Below are 9,035 nucleotides of genomic sequence, written 5' to 3' on the forward strand. Positions count from 1 at the left end.
GGTATTCTCAGCATTCGTCTCCAGCAGTACATCTCAAATACATCTATGTTCTTTTTGTCTTTCTCAGTAAGGGTCCAGCATTCCGATGCATAAGTAAAAACTGGAAAAACTAGACTTATTACTAGTCTCATTTTTGTATCGGTAGTTATTTCATGGCTTTTCCAAATTTTTGTTAATTTTGCCACAGCGCTTTTTGCGATTGCTGACCGCCGCTTTATTTCTTCAGTACAGCTTGCTTTGTTGGTTATTATTGAGCCCAGATACACAAATTTATCTACAACAGCGATATTGTTTATCATGACCAAATATTTTGATTGTTGTTAGCTCTGTCAATTATCATGATTCTCGTTTTATCTCTGTTTATTTTAAGGCCCATCGTTAAGCTTCCGTCTTCTATCCGTAGTAGCAGGTGAATCAATTCAGCTTCAGAACTAGCGAGGATAGTAGTATCATCTGCATATCTCAAGTTGCAAATCTTCTTCCCGCCAATGGTGATGCCAACCTTCCAGTCCTCAGTAGCTTTCCGCATTATCCATTCACCATAGATGTTAAATAGAATTGGGCTTAGTATGCAGCCTTGTCTCACGCCCTTTGTGACCCTGAAACTATCGGTTAGTTCCCCATTTATTCAAACTCTGGCATAATTGTTATTGTACAGGCTTTTAATTAGCAGTATCAGATGATTGGGGACTCCCATTTCAGACAAAACCTGCCACATTTTACTCCAGTTCGTAAGCTTTACTATAATCCATGAAGCAAAAATATGTTGTGATGTTGAATTCTCTGGATTTTTCTACAATCTGCCGTACGTTTAAAATTTGTTCTCTAGTACCACGTCCGGGGACGAAACCTGCTTGTTCCTCCGCAATGTTAGGTAGTAAAAAGGGCTTTATCCTCTCGAGAATTATGTGTAAGAGTATCTTACTGCAATGCGCAATTAGAGCAATTGTGTGATAGTTGCTACATAAATCTTTCGCTCCCTTTTTATGTATGGGAATATATAGTGATTGTGTACAGTCCTCAGGCCATTTACCTGTCTCCCACACTCTTTGACAAATTTAATGTATTATATCCACTCCAACGTCATCTAGGGCCCAAATCATTTCAATAGGTATGATATCTGGGCCGGCAGCTTTCTGACTTTTTTGCCTCATAATTGCTGCTTCAACTTCACTTTTGAGTACGTCATTTTCCGTCACAAAACTGGCATCTTCTTGTTGTGATGGGGCGTCTGTGCTTTCCTCCATCATCAGTCGTCCACAGTATTCTTTCCATCTGTGTAAAATATCTTTTTTAGAAGTGAGTAGAGTTCCGTTATCATCTTTGATAGCAAGGTAGTTTGGTGTAAAGGAACGTGTTATCTGCTTTATTTTTTTAAACATGTCTCTGGTCTCAGTGTTGGTGTTATGCCCTTCTATTTCCATGCAGATTTCGTTCAAGTGTGTTTTCTTGTCCTTTTTGCAGAGTCGTTTTATTTGACCGTTCAGCGCTTTATAGGCCTCTTTATCACTTTCACTGTTCAGTCCTGTGGCTTTTAAGCACTTCCTCTCCTGTATTTTAGTCCACGTGGAGTCTGTTATCCATTGTTTCCTTCTTTCTTCTCTATCACTCTTAATGTTTTTCGCAGCATTATGCAATATGGATTTTGTTTTTGTCCATATGCTATTTGAGGACTCTTCTGGATTTAATGATTGTTTGAGGTCACATAGCTTTTGCATTGCGGTTTTTTTGTACGGATCGTTATATCTTAGATGCCATTTATTTGTTGTATTTCCTGTTTTTGGACTGTTTTTTAACTTCATGCGGAGTTCAGCTGATAAAAATTGATAGTCGCTATTACAATCTTTTCCTGGATAGGTCTTAACATCCTTAACAGCGCTCCTCCAACGGGTTTTACGATGGAACGGTGGGCGTTTTTCTCTTGAATATCCTTAAGGATATTCGAAGAATTTCTCCCCTCGTTTCTTCCAGCAGTGTGGTGTTGCTTAACGTCCTGGTCTTAATAAGATTAAGATGTTACAAAATGACGCCCAACCAGCTAAATCCTGTTTATTCTTTCTCGCGCTTTTCTTAGTCAGGATGCAGGAAGTGGAAATGTGCTTTTATAGTATTTTGCAGATTTTTATCACTAACAATTTTTAGTTTTCATATTGATTCTGTTTTTGTTTTGTTTTCAACAGTAATGACTTAAGTTCAAATACTTGTTTCTAAATTGTTTTTCCTTTGATATATTTTAGAACTAATTAATTACCTCTGGCTGGTAGAAATCTATATTTAATGATATCTCATAATATTTTTATCTGTATTATTTAATATTAAGATAAATATTTTTACTGCTTGTGGTAATGTATGTATATATATACAGTTTGTCCCAAAATAGTATATTTTCAGAATTTATATTTTGTTATGCTGAAATGATAATTCTAATATCTTTACTTGAATTTCTATACTATTTACTATCATTACATCCTTTACTCTTCGCCAGTTGTGAGTTTCTCATTGTTTTTCTTCGTTTCTCTTTCACTTTTTGCAAGTTTTTAAAACTAACTTCTCTTTAGTAATCATGGACTCCCCTTTTAATCCAAGCCACCTTAAAACATATGAATTGGCCTATGAACTTATCATTAGATGTTCTGCAGTGCCCGCAAATGTTGCTGAGGAAATCCCTTCGGGGGTTCCTTGCAGACGAAAGGAAGACAGCCCCGGAATTTAAGTTGAACTCGGCTTTTAAGTAGGATGCCAAGGACGCTCAAAAAACGTACCAGGAATTGAAAACCTTGGTCGAGGATTTCACTGGTACCAGCGCAACTCCTAGCTATCGGAACATTTTCGATCGTCTTTACCACCTCTCTGGAAGAGCACGTCGCCTTGTCGCATCAGATAAAGAGGAGGATTCAATCAAGCAAAATTTTAAAATGGACGTATCCATGCTTCTTGGTGAGCTGGAGGAAAAACTAGGAAATCCTCCCGATCAAGAGCAGCATCAACACTTCTCTTCTACACCTATTACCTTTCCCTCCTTTCTTACTTCATCAAATCCTATTCCTGTTTAGAAATGGGGAATTAGAAAATTTTCTGGGGTGACAATCTCATCTTTTTTCTTGAACAACTTGATGTCTTAAAACATTCTAGAGGATGTAAAGATTCTGATCTTTTACTCTCTGCTGCAGATATTTTCGAAGGCTCCGCATTCACTTGGTGGCATAACCATTATTTAAAAAAGTCATTTACTTCTTGGGATGAATTAGTTTCGGAATTGAAATAAACCTATCTACCAGACGATTATGATAGAGCCTTATGGAATTAAATTCGTACTAAAAAGCAAGGTCCTCATCAGCCTTTTTTCTCTTTTATAGTCGATTGTAAGGCACTTTTCAATCGCCTTAGAAAGAGTGTTTTAGTAGCGGAGCGAGTGGAAGCAATTAGGTTAGGCCTTTTTCCTGATTTTGTTATGGGTCTTGCTATGGTCCAAACCCCTACTATCGCTAATCTCATTAAGGCGTGTAAGTGCATAGACACTTTTCGTGCAATTTGTTCTTTCCACTCTAAACAGTCCACTTCCTTACCTCAAAGATTCAGGGAAACATATTCTTTAAACGTAACTTGTTGAAATTGCCGAAAAAAAGGACACGTCTATCAGGATTGCAAATCCGGGACTGCTATTTTCTGTTACGGCCGTGGAAAATAGCGAGTTACAAAAGCAAGGTGTCCTAAATGTTAAAAAAAACACTCTGGCGTCACCACCAATCCGCTAGCACAACGTTCCAACGCACAGCATCGTAGACCCGCAGATCGACTCAGCGCACCCCGTCGTTAACAGGTGAATCTCTACCTTTACTTACAGCTCTCTCTTCACCTATTATCTCTAACGACCTACCTTTTTACTCAAATAACTTCAATTCAAACATATCTCCACCATCTGTTGCTCACTCTTCACTTGTTATCAATCTACCTGTCTCTACCATTAACCCGGTATCTTTGGCTCATACTACTCCCATTAGTCGACCTTTATCTATAAATCCACTTTTAAATGTTCGTCAACATAAAAATCGTCCCTACATTTCGGTCACTATTTTTCACGACTCTATTTCTGCTCTTATTGACTCTGGTTCTAACGTGTCAATTTTTGGTTCTCAAGCCCTTTCTCTATTGAAAAGATATAAATTGCAGATTAGTTATGACGCAGCGATACACCTAACGACAGCTGACGGTAGCCTACAAGATGCCATTGGCTCTGTTCACGTTCCCGTTACTTTACAGAACATCACACATTCCTTGAAATTTTTAGTTGTTCCCTCCATATCACATAAAATCATGTTAGGAATGGATTTCATCAGTCTGTTTAACATATCTTTTAATTTTTCTGACTTTTTCTATAGCTCCAGTAATATTTCAACTTGCATTATAAACACGATTTCTGATAGATGCACCTTGACTCCTTCTCAACTCACTCAATTAGATTCGATCATTTCTCTATTCAAAGAAATAGCTCCATAAGACTCTTTTGGTCGAACAACCCTTTATACTCACCATATCGACACCGGAAATGCAAAGCCAATAAAGCAAAAACAATACCCTTTATCGCCTGCAATGCAAAAGATCCTCAATGAAGGTGTTGACGAAATGTTGAAGCTAAATGATATTTAACCCTTACACACTCCAACTCCTTGGATGAGTCCTCTATGGCTCGTTAAAAAGAAGAACGGCACACATCGCGTCTGTTTTAATAGTAGAAAGCTGAATGCTATAACTATTCCGGATAGTTACCCAAGACAATTACACCTTATTAAAGAAGGTTACCAATAACGCACATAAATACCCTTCTTTTAAAGTTAAAGACAACGTCTTGTACAAGCACGTCTTCTCTCGTTCAAAATTCTGCAATTCCTCTCCTAATTGGAAAATTTGTGTTCCCTCTCCACACAGAAATTCTATCCTCCAGATGTACTACAATGAACCTACAGCAAATTAGACATTTTGTTTCAAAATATGTCTCTAAATGCAAGGTTTGCGCTTCCTGTAAATCATCAAATTTACCCCCAGCAGGCCGGATGGGTAAATACAGGGATATCAACTGACCCATTTCAGTTCCTCTCAGCTGACCTTCTAGGTCCTTACACTCGGTCTAAGAAGGGCAAGAGGGCCTTACAATCGATATCTTTTGGTCATTGTAGATTGGTTCACCAAGTTAATCTTAGTTCACCCCATGTCCACAGCGACATCTGCTGGCATCGAGAAATTTATTGAAAATCAGGTCTTCCTAATCTTCGGTGCTCCGCAGATTTTTGCTGCTGACAATAGTCCTCAATTCATTTCCAAGGAATTTAAGGACCTTATGAAACGATACAATGTCCAGAAAATCTGGTACAATGCCAGATATTTTCCCCAGATTAACCCGACTGAGAGGGTAAACAAAACTATCGTAACAGCTATTCGCTCGTTTATTCAGGACAATCACAAAGATTGGGATAAAGATATATTTAACATAGCCCAGGAAATCAGGCTCGTTTTACGCAAGCATTGAGGATAAGGCAAATAATTCGGTAAATATCAACAACAGTCTTTTCTCTCCCTTACCTCCCGAAAGCTTGACCCATATCTTCGATAAAGTCCAGAAGAGAATTCGTCATTCCTATACTACCAACAGGGATCGTTATAACTTACGTTATAACTTTCATTCCCCTGGAATGAAAGTCCGGAAAAGAAATTTTGTCTTGTCTAAAGCTGTCGATAATTTTACCTCAAAACTTGCACCGAAATTTGTCCCTTGCATTATTGAACGAATTGAATTCGTCGATATAATAAATACCGGAGTAGTACCAACGGAATGGAATGAAATTCTCCTGCCACCGATACTTAAAAAGGGAGATCGAGAAATCCTGAAAATTATAGAGGCATTAGTCTGATGAATAGCACATTAAAATTGTTAACGGCAGTCATAAAAGATAAAATCGAGGAAAAAGCGAACATGGCAGATGAACAACAAGGCTTCCGGAAGAACCGCAACACAATAGATGCAATTTTTATTATCAGACAAATAATAGAGAAGTCTATTGGATATGGAAAACCAGCATACATGTGCTTTGTAGATTTAAAAAGTGCTTTTGACAGAGTGAAGCGAAATGACATCTTAAATTTATTACAAGCTAAACAAATAGACCATCAGATAATAAGGACAATTAATGCAATTAACAGGAACAACAAGACCAGAGTTATAATGCCAACAGGGGAAACAGAATGCATAGAACTAGCAGGAGGAATCCGCCAAGGAGACTCGCTCAGCTTATTGTTATTCATTATGGTGATGAATCAAATAATTCACGAAGTAAGAAAACGACACGGATACCACATGGGATCGCATAAAATCACGATACTATGCTATGCCGATGATGCAGTACTAATTGCTGATAACGAAGATGACCTACAAAGGCAGCTCCACACCTTCAATATCACAGCAAACAAACTTAATATGAGAATATCAGTAGAAAAAACTAAATGTATAGTGATCAGTAAAGAGCCGCGTAGATGCAAACTAGAAATAGACGGCAAAATTGTAGAACAAGTAATGAAATTCAATTACCTAGGAGTAGAGATCACTAGTGATAGGGATATAAGAACAGAGACCACAAGGCAAGCATCAAAAGCGGCAAGAGTAAGTGGTTGTCTCCGAGAAACCATATGGAGAAATAAATATCTGACCACGGAAAGCAAAATGAAAGTATACAAGACAACAGTAAGACCAATCCTAACATATGCAGCGGAGACAAGGACCGATACAAAAAAAACGAAACAACAAATCAACAATATCGGAATGAAAGTATTAAGATCAATAGCGGGCATATCATTAAGAGACAGACAAACCAACAGAAGTATACGCAAAAAATGCAAAATTCAAAATATTAATAGGTGGATAAAAATAAGAAAAAAAAATGGAACGAACATGTAAACCGAATGGGACCAGATAGATTAGCGAACATCTGTAAAAACAACAAGCCGTATAGCAGAAGACCCGTTGGAAGGCCGCCAAAAAGGTGGAAAGATAATGTACAGTCAACAACGACTGAAATATAATAAGAGGCAGACAAGCAGGAGTAATCCTAGTCGCACGAAGAAGAAGAAGAAGAAGCATTATTGAAAAAGTTATTTCTTCCACCGTTTATGCGGTTAAGGATCTTAACGGTATTAGGGAATTTCCATGTCAGAGATTTAAAACCTGATCAAACAGATCGTAACGACATTGATGATGATGACGTTGATAACTATACAGACATCGATAATAATTTATTTTATTTTATTTTTTATAATTTAGAGACCTTTCCACATCTTTATTTTAACAACAGTTCTGTCAATTTTTTTTGTAATCAATTTTTCGACGTTCATATTTTATCTTGTATCTCTTTATCGTGCATTTTTTACGATTTTTTATTGATAAATACGTGTTATCTTGAGTTTGTGCCACTACCAGATTCTGCCCTTTCCATATTTGAAATTATCTTAGCGTATTTCAATTACTACTCTCTTTTCGAAACACAAATGTTAATATGCAGCTGTCCCAGATGACACCTTTTGTGTAATTTCATGGCGTTTTGAAATAGTTTTTAGAAAACTATTACCCTCAGGTCGTAAATACTTCCTGAAGTTAAGCGTGCAATATGTATATATAGTTTTTTTTCAACTTTTTGCGTAATCATGTCTTCTGCTTCAATAGAAAAATTTTATGACACCTTTTACCTATTTTCTTTTCTATGAACCTTCGATTTGTTGCTTAATTAACACCCACCAAAACATCTGAGAGTTAATTACTTTTATATAGTGTAAATACTTCTAAATATTTCGATAGTCTTATTTTGTTTTGTTGACATTGTTTGTTATTGGCTCTTATCTGAATTCAAATTGATGTTCATTCGTTATCATTCTTCGTTAACTTTTCTAATTCCGTTGTACTATTTTTATTTATGACTGTAATCATGGCAACTTGAAATATTTTTCATAAATATTTTTGGTAGTTTATCTAGTGCATCTTTATTTTACTATCAATAAAACTTTGTTTATCTTATATTACTGTACCTCAATTTTTATTGATAGGCTAAATAATTTGTTGTGCTTCCTGCCTAACCCTTGTTTTGGCCTAGGGGTGTTTTACTTTACTACAAAGGCACATCCCTTATTATTTATTTTATTTTTTAATTACAAATTTAATTTTTAGTTTTTAGTATTCATTATACAGGATTAGTTAATTATTAATTCAGTTTTCAGTTATAGATACAATGCTTTATTTTTTTTGAATGAGGACATCTGCAGCAAACATATAGAGAACAAGGCTTAACTATCTAATTAGTATCATTTCTTATTAAACAGTAGCATTTTATACTGCAGCTCTTAGCTATATTTTTTTTATACACGCAAACTTAATTTGTGTTTTCATTTACTGCTACATATTTACTTTCTCAAATCAATAATTTCTTCTTCTTGTTTCCTTCTTAAGATTCTTTTAAATACCGTTACCCTGCTTATTCATTCTGCTTCTTCTTTTCGTGTTGCGAGTTTTTATCAACACTTTATTTTTCTGCTATTCCTACTAGTTATCCTTCTTCTTATTCTCATTTACAACTATTCTTCTTTTTTTTTAAATTTTTTCTCAGTCCCTGTAAAAAAATTTTCAAGTACCTTGGGAGGTGTGTAACGTTTTAATCGACCAATTGAACGTGAACCAAGCTCCGCTTGGTACTTGTCCCCCGTACTGCGTACGGGGAACAAGTACCATACTATATTATTCCAAAGCGACCTCATTAAATTAAAAATATTTTTTATAGCCGTTCCTTTCTATACAAGCCGATACAAATTTTCATTCGCTCTTTTTAATCTTATCACTACAATCATTCTGCCAATAAAACTAGCCAACCACACGACCTTGGGGAAACAATCAGCAACCGCCCATACTACTTTAAATCCACTGATGCATCAGAATATAATTTGAAACCCATTCGCCTACATGGGGACAAAAATGATTGCTATAATCTAGACCAACAACCCCC

The sequence above is a fragment of the Diabrotica undecimpunctata genome, chromosome 2 (assembly GCF_040954645.1).
Source record: "Diabrotica undecimpunctata isolate CICGRU chromosome 2, icDiaUnde3, whole genome shotgun sequence".
NCBI lineage: Eukaryota > Metazoa > Arthropoda > Insecta > Coleoptera > Chrysomelidae > Diabrotica > Diabrotica undecimpunctata.